The following is a 23453-nucleotide window of genomic DNA, read 5'->3' on the forward strand; positions in this document are numbered from 1 at the left end:
TGAATGTGCGCAGTCTGTTAGGTAAACTAGATTTTGTCCGTATCTGGGCAAAATCGACTGACGCTGACGTCATTGTTTTATCAGAAACATGGCTAAACAAGTCTATTTTGGCCTCTGACATTGCCTTAAATGGTTTTAATGTGTATCGTACCGACCGGCCTAATAAAGGTGGTGGCGTTGCAATTTATGTTAAGAATAAGTTCAGTGTAACCACATTAGTTTCCAAATCGATCAGTAAGCAATTTGAATTGTTAGCCTTAAATATAGAAGTGGCAAAGGGTCAACAGGTCATGGTGGTGGGCTGCTACAGACCACCCTCAGCTGTCAAAGACTCCTTGTCTTCACTAGCAAATCTTTTATCACAACTAGACTACAAGGAAATAGTGCTACTTGGAGATTTTAACTGGGACTGGTTAACTGCAGTGTCAGAGGATTTTAAAAACCTTTGTATCTCTTTGAATGTTACTCAGATTGTGGACAGTCCTACTCGCCCAAATATTAAGTCCCCTAATAAATCCTCCCTAATTGATCTCATTTGAACTAATGTTCCCCATAAATATTCTTCTGTGGGAGTATTTGCAAATGATCTGAGCGATCACTGTGTTGTAGCCACAATCAGGGACACGAAGGTCCAAAAGGTTAAACCTCGCATTATCATCAAGAGAGACATAAAACATTTTGTGGAGCAGGGTTTTGTGCATGATCTGTTTGGGTTTGATTGGGGTAAAATCGATCTGTGTGCTGATGTTGAAACCGCATGGTCTTATTTTTATCTTGGTTTTATGGAGATCATTGATAGACATTCACCCCTGCGTAAATTTAGAGTAAAGGGACGAGACAATCCTTGGTTTTCTGCTGAGCTGTCTAGTCTCCTTCATGAGAGAAACAAGGCCTGGGCAAAGGCTAGGAAATCAGGCTCAGAGATAGAATGGCTGCGTTTTAGGCAGCTAAGGAATAGCTTCACTTCAAATGTCAAAAGTGCAAAGTCGAAGTACTATTTGTCAGTTACCACAGAAAACCTAAATAATCCTAGGAGATTTTGGAAAGCAATAAAATCGATATCAACCAGTGAGATCCGTAATGAGCTACCTCCGTGCCTTACCACAGCATCTGGCTCTATATCGCACAGGGCCACTATGTTAAATTGCTTTAATGAGCATTTTGTGTCTTGTGGTTCTCTATTTGATTCTGTCACTAACTCTGCTTCTGTGAACACCACAGTCCGTGACTCTGAACAATGTGGTCTGGAAAACCCTTTCAGTGTTACCCCTTTTACTGTTGATGTTGTTCATGAAGCCTTATCTAAGCTAGATCCTAGGAAACCGGCTGGCCCGGACAACTTAGAACCTTTCTTTTTAAAGATAGCTGCAGATTTTATTGCTCCACCTCTTACTTCTCTTTTTAACCTCTCCCTCAGCACAAATACAATTCCAAAAGTATGGAAGTCTGCTTATGTCTTGCCTTTACTGAAAGGAGGGGAGGCAACTATTTTAAATAACTATAGGCCAATCTCTAAATTGTCAGTTCTGGCTAAGGTTCTTGAACGCCTAGTGAGTGAGCAGGTAAAGGTGTTTTTATGTACAAATGACATCCTGTCTAAACATCAGTCAGGCTTCAGAAAGAAACACAGCACCATCACTGCCACAATGAAAGTGGTGAATGACATTGCTGGTATTTTAGATAATAAGCATAGTTGTGCAGCTCTGTTTATTGACCTTTCCAAAGCGTTTGACACCGTTGATCATCACATTTTAAAGCAGAGGCTACTCAGTATTGGCCTATCCAGCCTTGCAGTGGGTGGTTTGTGAACTACCTCTCTGAAAGGTCCCAATGTGTTCATTTTGATGGACTGTCTTCTGAGTGGTTAAACATTTCTAATGGTGTACCACAAGGTTCTGTTTTAGGACCACTTTTATTCTCCATATATATTAACAGCGTAGGTGAAAATGTGGATGAAGCTACTTTACATTTTTATGCGGATGATACTGTGATGTATTGTGCAGGTCCCACCATTAAGGAGGCTGTTGTTAAATTACAGGCTGTTTTTAACACTATTCAGACTCAGCTCTCTGAACTAAAGCTTCTTTTAAATGTGGATAAAACCAAGGTAATGCTCTTTTCAAAAGCAAAAAAGACACCAGAGCCTGTTTTAGATATTGTAACTACGCAAGGAACAAAACTTGAAGTTACAAATACCTTGGTATCTGGCTTGATGATTGTCTCACTTTTAAACTTCATGTCAATAACCTGCTAAAAAAGCTGAGGGTTAGGCTAGGTTTCTTTTTCAGAAACAAGTCCTGTTTCTCGCTTGAGGCCAGGAAAAGGCTAGTCACTGTGACCTTTTGACCTGTGCTGGACTCTGGGGATCTGGTCTATATGAATGCACCTGCCCATTGCCTGGTCAAGTTAGATGCTGCGTATCACAGCGCACTGAGATTTGTGACAAACTGTAAAGCATTAACCCATCACTGTACCCTGTATGCAAGGGCTGGTTTGCTTTCACTAACTGTACGGAGGCTCAGTCACTGGTACATTTTTATATACAAAGCCATGCTAGGGAAACTTCCATCTTATATCTGCTCCCTGATCTCACGGAGAATTGTAAGTGGCTACTGCCTGAGATCGAATGCTGTGGTTTTATTAAATGTGCCAACTGCTAGGACTGTCTTAGGGAAGACAGCTGTTAGATGCGCAGCTCCTCTGTCTTGGAATAGTCTGCAAATTAAATGGAAACTGAACAATCTGGTGCCACTAAATGTTTTTAAAGCTCGGTTGGATGCTACTCAATCGGAAGCTGTTGGTACCTGCTTATGTGGATACTTTTGTAAATGATGCTGAATGATGTCCTTTTGTTGTTCTGTTTATGTTTTTATGTTTCATGTGGAACTACTTGAGCAGGTCTCCCTTGGAAAATAGATCAATGATCTCAATGGGATTTTATCTGTATAAATAAAGGTTTGAAATGAAATGAAATGAAAAAAAATTATTTGTATTCATAATAATTTTTATTTTTCGTCAGAATGTATTATGGTGCATTAGTTACGAATTTTTGTTCTCAAAAACAGTGCATTGTGTGTAATACAACTGTGATTTGTATTAAATTAGTTAGTTTTTAAGGAAGGCCAGAGCTTCAGCTGTGTCCAATAGATTGTTCCCTTTAGTTAACGTTTTTTTAAAAGAACATTATATTCCGATTTGATCATGTCCCCTTTAATGTATTACGGAGAGCAATGTGAGCGTCCATTCCCATTGGATAACGGAGGATTTTACACCCGGAAGTAAGTATTCTCTGTACTGTCGATTGATTTTACAGTGCTATCTGCACTACTCATCAACTCAAAAACACCAGATTATCCTTGTTGATTACACAACATTGATTGGTTTAAATTGTGCACAATGCTTTTGTAATATTCCCCTTCGATTCGGAGAAACAAACATTTGTTCAGATTAGGATGGTAGAAGACACTACACTACCCAGAATTCTCAGCTATCGTTTGGGACTACACCATGTGCTTTGCTTGACAAAACCTGTGATTTGTCCTCAAGCTCTGTGATTGGATGTTGGAGTGGCAGTGCGCGAAGTTTACGCTGAGCGTCAAACAGCATTTTGAAATGGAATGAAACCCATCGACGGCACACTAACCAAAACAGGATTCGAACGTGTCCTACCAGGAGGTTATCTGTCTGTCCAGCTGCAGGTGGAGAGGGGGGTTATCTGTCTGTCCAGCTGTAGGGGGAGAGGGGGGGAGGTTATCTGTCTGTCCAGTTGCAGGTGGAGAGGGGGGGGTTATCTGTCTGTCCAGCTGCAGGGGGAGAAGGGGGGGGTATCTGTCTGTCCAGCTGCAGGGGGAGAGGGGGGGGGGGTGGTATCTGTCTGTCCAGCTGCAGGTGGAGAGGGGGGGGTATCTGTCTGTCCAGCTGCAGTTGGAGAGGGGGGGGGGGTTATCTGTCTGTCCAGCTGCAGGTGGAGAGGGGGGGTGGGGTTATCTGTCTGTCCAGCTGCAGGTGGAGGGGGGGGGGGTTATCTGTCTGTCCAGCTACAGGTGGAGGGGGGGGGTTATCTGTCTGTCCAGCTGCAGGTGGAGAGGGGGGGGGGGGGTTATCTGTCTGTCCAGCTGCAGGTGGAGAGGGGGGGTTATGTCTGTCCAGCTGCAGGTGGAGAGGGGGGGTTATGTCTGTCCAGCTGCAGGTGGAGAGGGGGGGGTATCTGTCTGTCCAGCTGCAGGTGGAGAGGGGGGGGGGTTATCTGTCTGCCCAGCTGCAGGTGGAGAGGGGGGGGGGGGTTATCCATCATGGACAACAGCCTGTTCAGTGTCCTCCTCTCCAACACAGCTTCAAAGGGGTCCAGCTTGATGCCGATGACAGACCCAGCTTTCCTGATCAGTTTATTGATCCTGCTGGTGTCACCGACATTGACCCCCCCCCCAGCAGACCGCAGCAAAGCAGAGTGCACTGGCCACAACAGACTGGTAGAAGATCCCAGCTTCCTCAGAACATAGAGTCTGCTCATCCCCTTCTTGTACACAGCGTCAGTGTTGATCCTCCAGTTCAGCCCATTGTGTAAGTGCACTCCCAGGTACTTGTAGTCCTCCACAGCAGCCACATCCTCTCCCAGAATGCAGCTGTTGTGCCAGACTGCCAGCAGACAGAACACGTTGTGGCTGGGGTGATGGGGGTCTTTTATAATCCTGAGGGCTTTCTTTAAGGTTAACCTGGTATTTTTACTCCACTACATTTATTTTAGCTACTTTACAGATTCTGATTAATGATGTGAAATATAAACAACCCTTAAAGCAGACTTTAGTTACACCTGAATGAAATTCAGGGAAGGTGATTGTCAAGTGCCAACAATCAGGAGAGATATGTGATAGTTGGTGCTTGAGAAGACTAAACATGTATCTGCAGATCTCTATAAAGTATATTCATTACTCGTTATTCTCTACTAATAGTTCATTAAAGACTGTATATAATGACTATTTTGCACATCCCTTTCAAGATTTCAAGATTTCTAAGGTTTATTGACATATCATATACACAACTATGGTGTAGTTATGCAATGATGACAACAACAAGACATCTATCAATATGTGTGTAAACCTCCACCATTAAACATATTCTGCACATTTCTTATTCTATCTACATACATCTTATAAGAGTATAATTAATATGTATAATATCAGTTAAAATAAGTGCTTCAACATAGTTAACATTGCTGGAGGTATACACACATATTGATAGATGTCCTATAATGCACTGTTGAGGAACCTGCGACCCAAGTTTTTCATTCATTGCATAACTACACCACAGTTGTGTATTATGATATGTCAATACACCTTAGAAAATCTTGAAAGGGATGTGCCAGATAGTCATTATATACAGTCTTTAATTAACTATTAGTAGAGAATAACGAGTAATGAATATACTTTATAGGGATCCGATTAATATCTAATAATACAAATAATGAAATTCAATAACATGCTTTAACCACAAGGTGTCCCTTTATATCAGCTGTGCACCTTTATGGTGTAAATACAGCCTATCTACCAATTGGATCAAATATAAAAGTCAGCCGAATTAGTGTTGATACTGCAAGGAGACGTATTGTGTGAAAAGAAATGTAAGATGTTGTTTAATGGCTGATATATTTATGATCCACGTCACGTTTTCAGTGTTGGCGGCAGTTCCTCATGTTTGTCTAGAAGTCTTCTCATCAGGGCTCTATAAATAGAGAACTACGGCATATATGTAATATTTAATGCAGCCGAACCGTGTATCCTGTCCGTGTCAACAGGAGTGACAGTCCGCAAAAAAGCCGTTTTTGCTTCTGCTATAATTGCGGTCTTGTGTGTGGGAGGATGATTATTTTTTTGTTAATTCCAATTTAAAGTCCATCTGTCTCATCTGCAATGCGAGCGTGGCTTTACCGAAGAAGGGTAATATAGAGCGGCATTTCAAAACGGTGCACAAACGCTACGAGACGGAATTCCCTCCTAATTCTGCCCTACGCTCTTCTGTTCGTTGCGTGCATATTTAACAGAGTTAAACATGTGAATACATAATTATAAGTTTGTGAATGTTTAATTCATAATACGTTGTGAATTTTAAGAGATGAGATTGTTTCATTTAATATTTTAAGTTTTGTTTCCCGTGGGAACACCGTCCCATTGCACGTCTTTTTTTATTTTCCACCCTCCGCAGACTGGCCATCTGTAGAATCTGGAGAATCACAGAACAGCCGGTCGTCAAGGGCCGGCTCGATTCGCTGACGGCCGCCACCGCCCTTAATTTTTTTAAATGGCATCATTGAAGTTACACCGACAGAGGTCGGCCGTTTCACCGCAGCGAGGCTCCCCCCAGTTCGCCAGCGCCCCAGCCCCCCCTCTCTATTTGGACTGGTAGATCTCGGCAGACTGGCAACTTTAAAAGTAGCATCTTGGTTAAAAAAAGGTTGGACACCCCTGGCCTACAGCTATTTGTTTACGTGTTTAAAAAAGCACCAGAAGCTTATATATACACATCTAAGTTGTTGGTGCCCCACAACTTTTGTACATATAAAAACGCCACTGTAGGTTTAGTTTATAGTCCTTTTTGTTTCAGAGCCCTTCACTTCCTGCCTTTGTGTCTTTTCCCACTTGTGGTATTGTCAATCCCACCCTTGATTGTTGCCACCTGTGTCACATTACGTCTTGTATTTATTATGTTTTTACAGTCTTATATTTTGCCCTTGCCACGTTTTGCCTTTTTGAGTCATTGCATTTGAGTCGAAGTATTTCTGTCACGTTCCTGACAACGAGGTTCAACTTCCCCCTCTCCTAGCAGCCCTGTTCCTACAACCTGATGCCCTGTGTCTTCTGTTAGTGGAGAGGGAGAACTCTGCGCCTGGTCCTGACTCTGGGAGGTAGAGAAGTGAGTCGAGGCCGCTCTGGAGGACCAGCCTGGTCCTCGCTCCTGCCCTCCTAACTGCCTTTCTGTTTCATTAGATCCAGAGGTCTGATGTCTTGCAATGGGCTCACAGCTCCAGAGTCCCCTGCCACCCCTTGACCCAGCGGACCAGGGAGGTTCTGCAGCAGAGGTTTTGATGATCCACCCTAGAGGAGTTTGTAAACGCCTTCCCTGTTTGTAACCAGTAACAGCTCGGTCGGGAATCGATGGCTGTTACTTTTCTCATTCATAACCTTCATAATTCCAGAGATACATCCCATAATACATCACATTTGTAACATTGAAGTCAATGGAGAAAATCTTCAGACTTCAACAAATCTTCATGCGACTTCAACTGCTAACTGTTCATTCATACTTTCACTCAGAAACCTCATTCCAACTTTAAAATGTTACAAATCTTTCTGACATTATTCCTGTAAAACAACTTTTAAATATGATTCTTACTTTTAGAGATATTAAACATTGTTCAGACTTTGTTAAAGAGGTTTTCTTCAGATTTTAACATTAACTAGAGTGTGTGATGTCACAGCTAGAGTGTAGAAAATCTTGAAATGTGCCTTCATATATTTTTTTTAAACTGCCATAATTCCCAAACCCTACATTCCTGAGACATAATTGTTCATGACAAACGTAGGAAAACATCTCGTAGCTTGAAATATGACAAATAATTAAGCAAAACAATTAAACAAAATGCCTCTTGAGGGCATTAAGTGACAAAAACTTTCAAAATGCCTCCATTAAAGCCCATTGTAATTTCAGGCAGATATTTCCTCACGGTAGCAGCTGCACATCTTTACAAAACTCACAAACTACTTGAGCAGGTCTCCCTTGAAAAAGAGATCAATGATCTCAATGGGATTTATCTGTATAAATAAAGGTTTGAAATGAAATGAAATGAAATTTAGTTAAACTGCCAAAAATGCCACATTATTAACCCGAAAGTACACAAAAATTACACTTCAGATACTCAACTTCCTTGACATGCTTCACGTTTTGAAATTTCACAGATATACGTTACGGTTCTTCCACAAAACGTTCACATGTAAGAGGTTCATCTCTCATTCAGAACAATGGAAACCTTTGATCTCTGCACACCTCGTTAGCTCAAATAGAAACACCTGTGTAATGGAACACGATGATGTCATCACTCCACCTGACATGCTCAGAGCAGCAGACTTCAGATAGCAGTGTGCTAACAGTACAGCCGTGAAGACATCTACGGGACAGTTTTGAGATTTCTTCAAATGCCGTTGCCATGGCAACACAATGCTCGCCATGAAACACGGCTTTCTCATAACTTCAGTGAAACTGCTCCAAACGCCCCAAAACTTCACAGGTGTGGTAACAATGCAGCCATCAACGCATCTAAGCGTATTATGGGGTGTCATCAAATGCAGACAGATCATTCGCCATCAAGTTAGTTCAGAAGTTTGCAGTTCAAATATTCTGCTGCTTTTCCAAGTCTTTTTACTTTCTTTTCTTCTCTCATCACACATTCAAGCCCCCTGTGTTCATGTATCATTTCAATCTAAATTCTTCACTTTCTTCTTACACAGTACATTTCAGCATAGCAATTTAGCGTCAGACTTTCAGCATAAAGCATTCCCACTAGCAATTTCTTCAGGAATTGCATTCTCTAGTTTCAGGCTGATATTTCCTCACAGCAGTCGCACACCTTTAGTTAATCTGCCAAAAAGGCCACATCATTGACCCGAAAGTACACAAAAAGCACACTTCAGATGCTCAAGGTCCTTGAGATGCTTCACGCTTTGACATTTCACCGATATCTGTTACGGTTCTTCAACAAAACGTTCTCATGTAACAGGTTTATCTCTCATTCAGAATAATGCAAATGCTCTCCTCTCACTGATTACTGCACATTGACACGTCGTTAGCTCGAATAGAAACACCTGTGTCATGGAACACGATGATGTCATCACTCCACCTGACATGCTCAGAGCAGCAGACTTCAGATAAAGGTTAAAGGTCCTGCCCTCAACAGCTCTACGTCAATTATGGGGTGTCATCATATGCCGTTTCCATGGAAGATCAAGAGAAGAGAGAGAGGGCGAGTAAGAGAAGAGAGAGAGGGTGATCAAGAGAAGAGAGAGAGGGTGATCAAGAGAAGAGAGAGAGGGCGAGTAAGAGAAGAGAGAGGGCGAGCAAGAGAATAGAGAGAGAAGAGAGAGAGGGCGATGAAGAGTAGAGAGAGAGTCAAACTAAAGTGGAGACATGGCAGAAACCCTACAGTGAAGTGTTCTCCTGTGAGAGGGTGATCAAGAGAAGAGAGAGAGGGCGATAGAAGAGTGAGAGGGCGATCAAGAGAAGAGAGAGGGCGATCAAGAGGAGAGAGAAAGGGCGATCAAGAGAAGAGAGAGAGGGTGATAAAAGAGTGAGAGGGTGATCAAGAGAAGAGAGAGAGGGCGATCAAGAGAAGAGTGAGAGGGTGATCAAGAGAAGAGAGAGAGGGGGAGCAAGAGAAGAGAGAGGGCGAGCAAGAGAATAGAGAGAGAAGAGAGAGAGGGCGATGAAGAGAAGAGAGAGTCAAACTAAAGTGGAGACATGGAAGAAACCCTACAGTGAAGTGTTCTCCTGTGAGAGGGTGATCAAGAGAAGAGAGAGAGGGCAATCACGAGAAGAGAAAGAGGGTGATCAATAGGAGAGAGATAGGGTGATCAAGAGAAGAGAGAGGGCGATCAAGAGAAGAGAGAGAGGGCGAGCAAGAGAAGAGAGAGAGTGTGATCAAGAGAAAAGAGAGAGGGGGAGCAAGAGAGAGGGCGATCAAGAGAAGAGAGAGAGGGCAATCAAGAGAAGAGAGAGAGGGTGATAGAAGATTGAGAGGGTGATCAAGAGAAGAGAGAGGGCGATCAAGAGAAGAGAGAGAGTAATGTAACCTCCTAATGTAATGTATAACTCCTATGAAAAAGTTCAAAAAGTGCTCAAAATGCACATGTGTGCTAACAGTCCAGCAGTGAAGATTTCTACGGGACATGTCATTGCCATGGCAACACAATGCCCGCCATGAAAGTTGTTCATAACTTCAGTAAAAATGCTCCAAATGGCCCAAAACTTCACAAGTTTGGTAACGATGCAGCCATCAACGCATCTAAGCATATTATGGGATGTCATAAAATGTCGTTGGCATGGCGAAATATCATTCCGCATCAAGTTAGTTCAAATATTTGCAGCTAAGATATTCTGCTGCTTTTCCAAGCCTTTTTACTTTATTTTCTTCTCTCATAACACATTCAAGCCCCCAGTGTTCATGTATCATTTCAACCTAAATTCTTCACTTTCTTCTTCCACATTACATTTCAGCATAGCAGTTTAGCGTCAGATTTTCAGCATAAAGCATTCCCACTAGCAATTTTTTCAGGAATTGCATTCTCTAGTTATTACATGTTACTTGTTAGACGCTTTTATCCAAAGCAACTTACATACTCAATACTGTGGATAATCCCCACAGGAGCAATTTGGGGTGAAGTGTCTCAGGGACACAACGAAATGCTGACTGCAGTGGCATTTACATTTAAACAGAGAAATACTGTAAATCTAAAAATGTTTTTCAGTTAGTCTATTTTTCTGGAAGAATTATGGGTGTTCATTCATATGCTTATGACAGACATGGCTTTTTTTCCCTCCGTCTGTTCTCTCTTGAAAATAGTATTTCCTCAACTATGCATTTTAATTCATTTTATTTATTTATTCTCTTTATTCAATTGTACTTATCAAGTTATATTTTCTGTGTTTCTACTTCTAGTTCTCCCGTTCTCAGGGTTCTGATAGTTCTTCAGAATGCTATAAAAAGATGAGTCAGAGTTCACAGAGGGTTCACTGGCATCGCCTCTGACTCCATCAACTGTCTTTCATGTATTCACAGTGGGTTGGCTGCAGTTAATGCAGTCTGTTTGAACATGCAGACTGCATGAGGAGCATCTCAATGCTGATGTCTCCAGCTGTTCATAAATCAAACCTATGAGGGGTAGATTAACACATAAACACAAATCAAGTCAGTCTCTCTTTGTTAGTCATATGTTTAAACATAAGTTACAATGTTCTTAACTAATTATTGACAAAAGAGCTAAAGTTATTCAAAGCATTTCTTACACTGACTTCAACTGCAAATGCATTTGACAGAAGTCCAAATGCTTTGTATGTTGAAAGAATGTCTGTAGAGAATGAATGGGAATACAACATAACGCGGGGGGTTACTTATTGTAACCCTAGTATTATAAGCAGAGGCGGAGCCCTCTACTGGACTCTATGGGTACTACTCTCATCAATGATACGCGAGCATTCACACACTGAAGTTGTATAAACGTAGCCGGCCAATCAGGGCGCGCCTACCTGAATGCGCGTGTGGGCACAAACTATATAAGGCTGCTACGCCTCCAGACTGTCATCCTACACCAGGGATCACCAACTACATCTGTCCAAGGGCCAAAAAGACTCTATGGGTACAGTGGGCGGAGCCCCGATGGATAAACGCCCTGTCGTCCTACAACATCGATCCGCCACACTGCCCCTGATCGGCCTTTGGTTAAGGCCCTGTCACACTGTCCCGAAATTGACACCCGATGGACACACGATAAAGGAAATGTTCAAATTCGGCTGTGATCGTAGCAACATCGGGCCATTCGTGAGGGCATCTAAGCCATCGTATGACCGCCGGTGGAGTTTCTCAGGCTCCGGCAGCAACTTCGTGAGCGGCAACTTCGTAAGGCACTCGTGAGGGCATCTTGTCAAATCGTGTCATCTTCGTGTTATTATCGGTGCATTCACATTCACTCTGATCGGGGCGAATGCCCGATGGCACCGAGGATAACAAGATGCCCTCACGATGGCCTTACGAAGGGCAAAATTGACACACGAATTCAACACGAAAATGAACCTTCGCAAGGTCCTTCGGCAATTTGTTGGCATGCCAAAGATTTTGCCTCCGCTCACGAAGTTGCTGCCGGAGCCTGAGAAACTCCGCCGGCGGTCATACGAAGGCTTAAGATGCCCTCACGAACGGCCCGATGTTGCTACGATCACAGCCGAATTTGAACATTTCCTTTATCGTGTGTCCATCTGGTTGTTTTATTGCACAACAAAATCATGTAAATATATTATGTAAATAACCCAATTTGTGTTCTGTGAAACTAAAAAGGATATAATATATTATTTTGAAGGACAGTTGACAGGAAATTGTTGTTGTTATGGAAACAACATTACGGAGAAAACGTAATATTTTCTACATATAAAGACGGATAAAGTAAAGAACAAAGTCTGAAGATATCAGTACAGTATCATAGTACTGTAACATAATTGTTTTTGGTACTTTCATTGCAGTTGTATGTCTTAAATGTAATGTAAATGTTGCCTTCGTGTGTGGTTCGGGGCCATTTTCGTGCGAAATTCACAATTCCATATTCGTGTGTCCATCGGGTGTCAACTTCGGGACAGTGTGACAGGGCCTTTAACAGCCACCGCACCCCAACTTCCTATCATCCGGTTGTGACCGTGGAGAAGTCGGGGCCGCAGCTTACCTGGCTGGGTAGAGCCTAATTGGTCTGAATAAGCCCATAGCTCCACCCTGCAGGTGCCAGCGCAAGAGACTATACACTGCGCACTACGCCTCCCGGGTCCCTAAGGAGCACGGTTAGAACGCAAGTGCACTATGTCTCACACGCTTACCTTGTGCAGAGTGTGCATGGACCCTAGTGGGGAAGGCAGCGGGGAGAGTCCTCCAGCCCTGTATGGGGCTCACCATGCTTCCCGGGTCCCTAAGGAGCATGGGAAAACATAAGTGCATTATGTCCAGGGGGGTGGTCAGATATCAACTGACCCACAGCCCCCCCCCCTCACCAGTCCTGTGTTGCCCCAGCAAGCACAGACGATGAAAAGGAGCCAGACATGTCCAAGAGATAAAACCTTATGAAGGGGCCTGGCGTAGACCAAGACGCCGCTGTGCATATGTCCTCCAAACTCACGCCGTTGAACAAGTCTGTTGATACAGCCATACCACGTGTAGTGTGTGCATGGACCCCAGTGGGGAAGGCTCTCCCCGCCTGTCCATAGGCATGTGAAATGCACTCGCAGAGCCATCCTGTCAGGCGTTTCTTGGACAGAGCTTTACCGGCCACACCATCCCCAAAGCACACTAACAGCTGTTAAGTGCGCCTAATGGAAGCTGTGCGCCCTACATAATAATAATAATAATGGATTACATTTTTTAATTAGAGCGCTTTTACAGCTGCTCAAAGCGCTTTAGAATTACATATTACACATATTAGACATGTAAATGGAATTACTGTGGACATTACCCACAGGAGCAAATGCGGGTAGAGTGTCTTGCCCAAGGACACAACGGCCTGACGCAGTGGCCAGCGCACGCAAATTAGCCTCCCTGTCCCCAATATGGGGTGGAAGACTAAAGCATTCTAACTGTATAGCCCTCGACCTGAATAAACTCCTTAGGTTCTTGGGAACAAAGGAGGGGTTCGGTCTGAGTGTCGCCCCGCTACGGTCACCCCGAATCAAAAGGCAACTCGGGTGCCCCGACAGAGCGGTCAGCTCGCACAATCTCTTGGCCAAAGTCAAGGCAAGCAGCAAAGCTGTTTTCAATGACAGAGCCTTCAGGTAGGAGAGCTCAAGAGGCTCAAATGGTTATGTGACCAGAGCCTCGAGCACCAACGGCAGATCCCAATGCGGGGTGGAGACATGCACCACTGGGCGCTGTCTCCTGACCCCCTGCAAAAAACACCCACCATAACCGGTTGACTAAAGGCTGACCTTCCGCCAAATCCCTCATGGCAGGACGAGATGGCTGCTGCATACACCTTAATTGTGGAATGAGCAAGCCCCCTGTCCGCCAGTATCTGTAAATAGGACAGAATAGAGCCCAACGTACATGATAGAGGCTCTAGACTCCTTTCTACACACCACCGCTGGAATCCCAACCACTTTGTCCTGTAACAGGCTGTGGTGGATCCTGCTCTTGCTGCATGGATAGTCTGAATAACTTTGTCAGGCAGTCCCTCCCGTCTCAGCCTGTCCCTCTCAGGAGCCAAGCCTGGAGAGGTTGGCTCAGAGTGGGTAACGCCCCTATTGCGCCTGCTTCCTGAGACAACGCCCCCCAGACCTGAGGAACCGTCCAGGGCTGGCCCACCATCATCTGTATCACCTCTGCGTACCACCTGGGTCTACCAGGATAACTGAATCGTTCTCGTCTCTCCCTCTGCAGGAGGGGGAGAATGAGACGCTGCGGGGGAAAGGCATAGAGCATGTAAATAGGACAGAATAGAGCCCAATGTACTGGACAGAGGCTCTAGACTCTCCTCCTCGCACCAATGTTGGAATCCAAACCACTTCGTCCTGTAACAGGCTGTGGTGGATCCCACTCCTGCTGCCTGAACAGTCCACCCTTTCTCAGCCTGTCCCTCTCAGGAGCGTAGCCTGGAGAGGTTGGCCCAGAGTGGGTAACGCCCCTATTGCACCTGCGGCGGAAAGGCGTAGAGCAGCTATCTTGTCCATGGCTCGTGTGCAAACGTGTCCACCCCCAAGGGTGGATTGTCCTGCAGAGCGAGGGAGAACCACCATTCATCTGGCAGGGTCCGCCTCTTGACATGAGGCCGGCCCCCCTGTTCTCCAGTCCTGGAATGTAGGGGGCCTTTAGAGATAAAAACATTCTCTGGGGCCCACAACCACAGGTTCTCCGCTGCGCTAAACAAGGCGGCGGAGCTGACTCCGTCCTGCCTGTTGATGAAAGCCTCTGGTGCGGTTGTCGCTCCGCACCAGCACATGTTTGGGTTTGCCGTGCTCTAGGAGCAGTACTACTGCCCGTAGCTCTAGAAGGTTGATGTGCAGAGTTTCTGTCAGAGGTCAGCCACCACCTATAGCTCTCTCTAGGCAGGCCCCCCCCATCCTGTCACGGATGCATCTGTGAACACCGTGATGTAGGAGGTCACCCGCCCCAGTGCAGTTCCCCTCCGCAGATGCTTTGGGGACCCCCAGTATCGGAGGTTTCCCTCCACTGAGGGGGGGGGGGGGGGGTGGTCACCAGACGTCGTTTGTGCCTCTTGGGATCTAAACGAAGGCCGGAAAACCACCTCTGCAGGCGACGCATACAGTAAGCAGTAACCCCAGCGGTACCACGAGGTGAGCAGCCGCCATGAGACCCAGAGTCTGCATGATGGTCAAAGCTGTCACCGTTGTCCCCTGTCACAGTCTGTTAGCAGGTAAGTTAACCCCTTACCTGCCATATGTGGCTTTAGGTGCAAAAGTATTACTTTAATATACGAGTTTAGATTCACCCAAATTGTCTTTTTCTGTTTTGTTCAGCACTTCCAGTTATTGATGCTGAATTATCACTTTAAATTTGCCGTTATTATTTTTTTAAATTCTAGTATTTCCTAAAGGCAATTTGATTGGCAAGGGGTATCATGCCATCAACAAAATCTGCACTTCGTTCGTAATGCGCCTGGGGTGAATATAACACGAACCGGTCCCAGTTCTATTGCAATGTTTTTTCTGCCCTGCAATGTTCATTGTTCTGACTAGCTAGGTCTGACAAAAACAACTGCATAGTGGAGTACAACTTAGTCCGAAACGGAAGCATTTGCACCTTCCACTACATTGTGTCTTGCATCCACATTTCGTTAACTCCTGGCAGCTTTTAGCTATGGGAGCAAGGGCAGTCCAGAAGAGCTTCCACGAGTCATCTTCTTTGAACCAACCCCACTCGGACGGACACTGAGGCTCTGGCTGGCGGACTATTGCCTGGCTCCAAATGTGTCCTGCTTCATATGCAGCTCGCTTGGCATGTTCCTTGAGAGCTCCTTGTGTTGGTGGAATTAAATCATATGACCTCTGCTTTCGTGCAAAGAGAGCAAGCCTCGCCTCATTCACAGACGCAACTGAACTTGATCTGTCATACATCAGGACCACAACTTTCTCCAGGATTTGTAGATCAGATTCCTCAATCTTTTGATGGGCACTGACTGAGTTTCGTGAAGATGACTGATGCTTCATTGCATACATTCCATGTCTGCCATGCTGTCTTTTTCCCTTTGCCATTGAAAGATGATACAACATCACAACCGGTGAAGGCATGGAAGAAGAGCATCCCACTCGTTTTCTCTGGTCCTATGGCAGACACAAGTTTGTGGATAGGGATCCATCTCCTGTGCTCCCCTTTGCCAAATGCAACCCACATTTTCTCAAGACCTGTGCGGCAAGAGAAGGCATAAGGGATATGGCAATAACTACAATGTCCGTGTCATTAGCTTCAATCATCAGAGACTTGTATCCCTCGGTGGCTGCATGCCGAGCATGTACGAATATTCGCGTGTCCGCTTCCTCATGGGTACATGGGGCCACTTCCTCCAGGTTAACGCTGGTGTCACTGGTGGTGGTGATGGCATTTTCTCCTTTAGTCATGATAACTGGATTGCCCGTTGTCATTTCAGCCACTTTGTCGGCAAGGAAATGGAATAGCTCTGTTTTGTTGGTGCTATCTCTAAGGAAGCTCTGCCAATTCGAGGGAGTTTGACTTGTTGCTGTTACTCTCCTTCTGATGCAGTCACTCTCTTCTGTGTCCTTTGTAGCTTTGTGTTATTGAACAACAATCTACAGCTTTGGTGATATTTTGCTCTGTTTCGCATCCGTGTGTCTTTTATACCACCACCTTCATCTAGTCTGGCTGGGTTAAGTGGAATCGGCATATCATTGATGGCATGAAACAATGGCACATTGTTTGCAATGTTGGTATAACCAGCATAGTCCTGTTCCCTTTGGAATGAACTTAGTGGTGACATTAACTTTTCCTCTGTATCATTCTGACAGAGGCAACATTTCGTCCAGTTTGTTTGTGGTTTTGATTTTGCTTGAGTATCCATAATTTGTAACTAAGAATGGCAAGGTCGAGGGTTCATCCTTTTACCACTTTGCGTTAGTGCAAATTGATGTATGGGATACAGCTAGGTTCATGCACTTGCCCTACACCTAGCCCGATCGTTCATCCAATGTCATTTAAATCCCGTGCGATCTGTACACCATCCAGATAACTACATGTAAAACCCCCGTTATCCTTGGCTCGGCTCTCCCGCGCTGGCACATCCTGTCGGTTCAGGTGCGGCTATCTAACATCTGAGGGGTTCATTAGATAGCATTTGGGATACTAAACCCACGGTTTAGCTGACATTGAACCCCATGCTGAGTTGCACAGCAGTGTATGCCACCAGTGTGCCCTGGTATTGCATGACATACACTCTCTTTTTTTTCTGTGTTTAGTTGATATTGGCTGGTGTCCACCATCATCGCTGGTTACACTGTGATGTCTGGGTCCTATATATCCTTGTGACTGCATTTCGGTCGCAAGTGGTTTTATTTCGGAGTTTTCCATCTCCTAGATGAATTGCTATGGAAGCAAACAAGAGAAAGAAGTATTCGAATTTTATTAGACACCGAATTTATAGCATTGGAAATAATTACTTTGAAAATCATGAATCTGAATTTTTTTTCCTCCGAATTTATCTATGTGAAATAAAAATGTAAAAATTCAAGTTAAAAACATTTGAATGTTCAAATTCAGATCCCAAAAATTCAAGTGAAAAAAATTCGACGTCAAATATTTCGGTGTTTAAAATTCGATGTCAAAAAATTCGATGTCAAAAAATTCGGTGTGTCAAATTCGATGTCAAAAATTGCGATGCAGCATCATCCGGGCTACTCAGACAGGATAAGCAATAGAGCCCTAATGCAATCAAACCGACTTCTGGCCTATCAGAGCACGGCTTTGTCAGTCATGTGATCACAACAGCCCGGGAGAAAAATGACGGAGAACAGCGGAGCTCGGGTAAGTAGTCAGTTTGTGCTCTTTATTTTACGAGCAGTGAGGGCTCGACAGCATTTGTATCTTACATTAGTTAGCTAAATGAGTGATGTAGCCTTGTGCCTTTCTGTCAGTAAGCTCCGTAGTTATCATTCAAGTGAATAGCGACGTTACCGTGTCCTCGTGGGTGTGTGTGGGTGGGGGATGATCCCGCCTGATGGTTTTCAAAGTAACGTTACGATACATAACGTCTCACTTCCGTTAGATAAGTCAAATTGACTAGTTAAAGGGGGTGCAAGAACATCCATAAGTTGTTAGAAGTAATCGTGGTGAATGAAGTTTTCAGATAATTTACTTCAGTAAAATTACTAGTGCTACATTGTACAACATCTCACTTACAAAAGCCCTGCATTTAAACATGTTAATTCAAGTTCAGTAAACTAATTCAGTTAATTAATAATAGTTCAGTAATATTTTCATTCAGCGTGTGATGTTTTTCTGTGCCATATTTGTGTTAACAGGATAGTAATGCTGAGATTCTAAGATCAGTCAGACACTTGATGTCCTTGATAAGCCCGTCTGAAAGAGGAGGGATTGCAGCTAGTGGCAGTGTCCCTTGCCCCAGTCAAGAAATAAGGTTAAGTGTTAAAAATACACTTATAATTACGTACACATAGATTATTTTTGTTAACTTAACAATTACAGGCTTTGTTTACTGATTATTTTTGGAAACAATCCTGCAGGGAACAGAGGTCAGGAGGCCAGAATGAGAGGCCAGGAGGCCAGAATGAGAGGCAAGGAGGCCAGAATGAGAGGCAAGGAGGCCAGAATGAGAGGCCAGGAGGCCAGAATGAGAGGCAAGGAGGCCAGAATGAGAGGCCAGGAGGCCAGAATGAGAGGCCAGGCCATCAGCCACCAAGACCTTCTCTTCAAATGGAAATGACAAGGTTCATAATTAGATTCTGCACATTAACTTGATCAGATGAAAACTGATAGTATTAGTAATTATATATTTATGTAGATCACATTTTAACCAAGGCCGGGCAATATATTGATTTATCGACATCTTGATTTGAGTCTAGATATCATAGTAATAATAAGTGTCTTGTCCAGGTTTTAAAGGTTGCATTACAGTTAAATTATGTACTTTCTGAACTCTCCAGATTGTTCTAGCTGTTCTATTATTACCCTCATAGTCATTATATCTACATTACTGATGATTATTCATCAAACTTCTCATTGTGTAAATATTTTGTGAACGCACCAATAGTCCACACTACAATCTCGTCGCAATATCTTTATGAAGGTATTAGGTAAAAAATATTGTGATATTTGATGTTCTATGTACACATACTAATTTATTTATTTATTATTTTCCACAGATCCTTTCCAGGTATGTTCACTAAGGGAAGAGGGAAGAGGCGTTTTCCTGCAGCGACTCTTGTTCCTGCCAAGAGACCCAAACCCATGGAAGTTGCTTTCCACCTGTTACCAAAGACGTATGAAAAAACTCCAACAGGGCCAGAGCAACTAGTGCACTTGCAGGCGGGGCTAGGCCGCAGGACTGCTAACTTGGATGAGAGCACAACACACAATGAGGTAAGCAGATGCGATAGATGAGTTATAGTTGTTGCTATAGTTGTACGTAACATATGAATAATTCTGTTAATTAGTGCTACTGTACACCACTCCTATTTGAGATGTGGCAACTAAGACTGCCAACTATTTAGTGCAATTGACTGGAAAAAACCTACTCTGGCAGTGAGCCATCTCCTCTGAGTTTACACTGGCATGACGATGAAAAGATAATGACTGAATCTTAAATATTGGGTGACCTATGCCTTTAACATATTCTGCTTGAATGTATTTGGAAAGTTTTTGGCCTGGGCTTTAATTCTCCAACCAAGCTAACTCATTTGAAATTATTATGCTTTAATGCATTAAAGCAAGACTGACATGCTCGTACAATGAGCTTTCATCTCAGCAGATTTCAGAAGGAATTCATGTTTATTAATTGTGAACGGTTGGCTTTTTTAACTAAAACTGTTTTGTGTTACTGTTTTTCTTACAGTTATGTCATACACTCAAAGTTGTATTTCCAAAACTGGAGAAAATAACTGGTGGTTGGCTGCTTTACAAACCAGCAGGTTTTCATTACACGCAGATGCCCTAAAATCACAATGCATGGTAAGGACACATGGCTTGTTATAAAATACAGTTATGACATAATGCAGTGGTTCTTGCTGACCTCTGATTTTTGTTCATCTTTGCCAACTTAAATGTCACAGCACCAGAGCAGCAGCCCTGTCCTCTGTGCATGGAAATGTATCAAGCTGACTCCATTGAGGCACATGCTGCTTCATGTGGGGAAAGGTATATTATATATACTTTTTTCAATAACCAACAGATGTAAAACATTAAATCAGTCTAACAAATAGAATATAAGTGTAGAAAAAGTATGTTGTGAATGTTGGCAGTGCAGGAAATGAGGTGTTGGATAGGATTACTGTCATTGAAGAACAAGCAGCAATGCCTGGACCATCCGGAAGTAGCGCAGCAGTTACAGAAGGTAGGTCCTAATCAGGGTTGCTGTGGGGCAAGAATGTTAGGGAGGGTAAACTGTGGTGGTGCAGTAAAGAGTAGCATATCCAACATGGCATAGTCTACACCTTATTGGTTTAAATTAAATACTTTTCTTAAATGGTATCCTTGCTAAGGAAAGGTCAAAAGGTACATTCTGATAAATAGGGAGCTGTAACTGATGAACTGTCTACTGAATGTATTTCTCAGAGCTGGCTTTCTTTACAGGCAGGTCTGACGTGAAAGCTTAACTGATAACATTTTTATTTTGTCTCTTACTAGAGTGGCTCACTGTCCAGGATCCTACCAGGGCCATATCTCAGTTTCGAGATGATGTTCTGAGCATTCATGAATCGAAGAATCCCTTACTTCTCAGCATGGATATTAGAAGCAGCCCTGCGGAACAGGACGCTGCACTAATCTGCTTCTATAAGAAACCCAACGTTGAATGGGGACGACCCTTAAAATGCAGACTTGAAGGTAGCTTCAATTACATGTCATAGTAGTCTAGGAAAACTTAAACCTATTGCTTTTGCCTTTTACTATAGACCATTTCAGTTGTAAACTTTTAACATTCTAAATGTGTCCCAGTTTATTTCCAGTTGCCGTGTATGTGAATGTCATCAGTTGACAGGAGGTAAACATCGATATAAGCTGTTGCCAAGCAATGCAATTCCGTTTAAATGGTCTATATCAAACCCTGAATTGTGTTACAGGTGATGCAGCCATTGGAGAGGGTGTTAGTCGCTTTTTCTTCTCAACCTGCATGGACAAGCTGAACTCTGGGTTTTGCATCAACTTTGGTATGTAGAATGCAGCTTTGTGTAAGATGAATTGTAAATAACTATTTACAGTTGCTTTGCAGGAGCATGTCTTGTGTTTAAAATGTTTTTTAAATATAACCTACATTTCTGTTGTTTTTTTATATTTTTGCTCACCTAACCATAAAAGTTCTAAAAGTCATAATAAATATGTTATGCCTACAATGGCAAAACAATTGTAATCTTAATAAAAATGTTAAAATAAATACAACTACCCAATGGTAGTGTTGGATGTAGTACTTAATTTAACTTTGTTTCAATGTAACATCTCTTATACAGCAAACACTGACGGAGCACGGCTCTTTGATGGAGAGCCAGGCCATTTAGTGCCCTCAGCCTCTCACTTTCTCGTTGAAAGTGACATGTTCATCATGGCTGGGAGAATGGTGGGACACTCCTTCGTGCATGGAGGACCATGCCTGTCGGGGCTCAGCCCTGCTGTTGTTCATGTCCTGCTTGGAGGAAGTCCTGAAACTGCCACTGTCACACTAGAGGACTGTCCAGACCTAGACATCCGGGAAACAATCAGGCTTGTATGTTTTCAATCCAACCCCATTATTTCTTCACTTATTTATACACTGAAGCAAGAAAGTCTCCACCCTTTTAGCTATTTTTTCTGTGTGCTGTATTATATTGTGGAAAAAAAGCTAAAGGGTGGTGAATTTCTACACCCATCGTGTAGTGTCCGACGTCCGTCACACATTTTTTCATTCTATTTCCTCTTCCCTCTGTGTCTTTAAGCTTGAAGGGGAATCCGAAATCTCTGATGAGGGTAAAAGAAGTGTCCGGGACTTGGCCTTCGCATGGGACCTCCCTTGCCTTACCGGAAATAACCGCAGATGGCTTTTTGAGAAGATGTTGATCCATGCTGTGCGTGAAATGTTATGATATATTGACAATGCAGAACTTTATCCCAAAGCAATTTCTGTGGATGAGATAAAAAGTGTTCCACCTTCTGTCTGTTATTGTCAATGACAGGTCATTGGACGTGTCATAAGACAAATTAAGCAGCTCAGACGTGGTCTTAAGGAGACGCCAATGTGGGCCATGCTGAGTCAACGCCCTGACACAGTGGCCCTGCTATTTCCACAAGAGGGAGCAGTGGATTATAGCCCTGCGGTAAATTTGTCCAATTTTATCTTTTTGTATATAATATATATTCATATCATGTAATATTTTTAAATCCAAGCCTTTCTTGAATGCTATTATATGACAGAGGTTTCATATCTTTATCCAGTATCAGTCATTGTGCCTGTAATCAATCTTTTATGATTAGTTCCTAGTTTTGTTTAGGTTCGTCAAACATGGCTCGCTTGAGGAAAAATGAATCCCATTTTAAGACAAATTTCTCACACTAGTGTCCGGTAACCATGTTGTTATTTTATATGGCTGTCAATGTAGGTCATTCTTCAGCGCATCACCTGGCCTCGTGATGATGATGATGAGGACGATGACTGTTCAGTTGACACAAAATGCCGTGTATCAGGATATCTTCGCCGCTTCATTGAAAATGGTATGTTTACAGTTAGAAATAATGCCAACATGCTATTGAAGTAAAGTATGATGATATTAAGTATAAGACCTAATATGTTACATTCCTGATCTTACAAACCTGTGTGCGCTCCACTTTTGGATATGCTTTCTACTTCACTCCGACACAACTGTCCTACACATGCAGGTGTGCAAAGACACTCAAGTAAAAAAAGCTACTTTACAACTATTTCTTACAGTACAGATAACAAATGTGATGCTTTAATTGACTACTAAAAATTATTTGAATTTCCTAACTTACTTTTCTTTTTTGTAGCAACCATTCATTTAAACAACTTTTGGTTAATCCACAGCGTCACCTGATGTAATGGCCAATCTGGTGAAATTCTGGACCGGGTGGGAGATTCTGCCACGGAATAATCTGTCCATTGAGGTGGTCAACGGCAGCTTCCCCACTGCCTCAACCTGTTACGAGACCCTGCGCATCCCAGGGCATTACAAGGACTATGCATCTTTTGAAAATGTAATGCTGGCTTGTATTGCAACTTGTCAAACAGGATTTGGCCTTGTGTAATGTGTTGGTAGAAGGCAGAGGTGTTCATTGACTCCAGTGTTAAGTATTTTTCTGCTGTGGAAATACTAAATAAAGTCCTCCCTTTCTTCTGTTCAGAATCAGCCTGTTGTATATTGGACAGCCCAGTATATGTATTAGTGATGCACAGTATGGATGTTTTTTCAGCAGATTACAGATCACTACCTGCTTCTCATGGCAAATACTGATAACTTCATAACCTGTAGTTTAC

General features: G+C 43.2%; 2 long non-coding RNA genes across 2 annotated transcripts in view; both read left to right on the forward strand.

The window, feature by feature from the left end:
• The window catches only part of LOC117462028 (uncharacterized), a 58791-nt gene extending 39445 nt beyond the window's left edge, over positions 1-19346 (forward strand). The window contains exons 2-4 of the long non-coding RNA XR_004553789.2: positions 18280-18395; positions 18502-18705; positions 19141-19346. This is a non-coding gene — a long non-coding RNA (uncharacterized lncRNA). The remainder of the gene's footprint in view (positions 1-18279; positions 18396-18501; positions 18706-19140) is intronic.
• A 1309-nt stretch (positions 19347-20655) lies between these two features.
• Positions 20656-21458, forward strand: LOC117461964 (uncharacterized). Its single transcript, XR_004553774.2, has 3 exons — positions 20656-20818; positions 21055-21141; positions 21439-21458. It is a non-coding gene; the product is annotated as an uncharacterized lncRNA (long non-coding RNA).
• Positions 21459-23453: the final 1995 nt, after the last annotated feature.

This window comes from Pseudochaenichthys georgianus, chromosome 3 (genome assembly GCF_902827115.2).
Source record: "Pseudochaenichthys georgianus chromosome 3, fPseGeo1.2, whole genome shotgun sequence".
Taxonomy (NCBI): Eukaryota; Metazoa; Chordata; class Actinopteri; order Perciformes; family Channichthyidae; genus Pseudochaenichthys; species Pseudochaenichthys georgianus.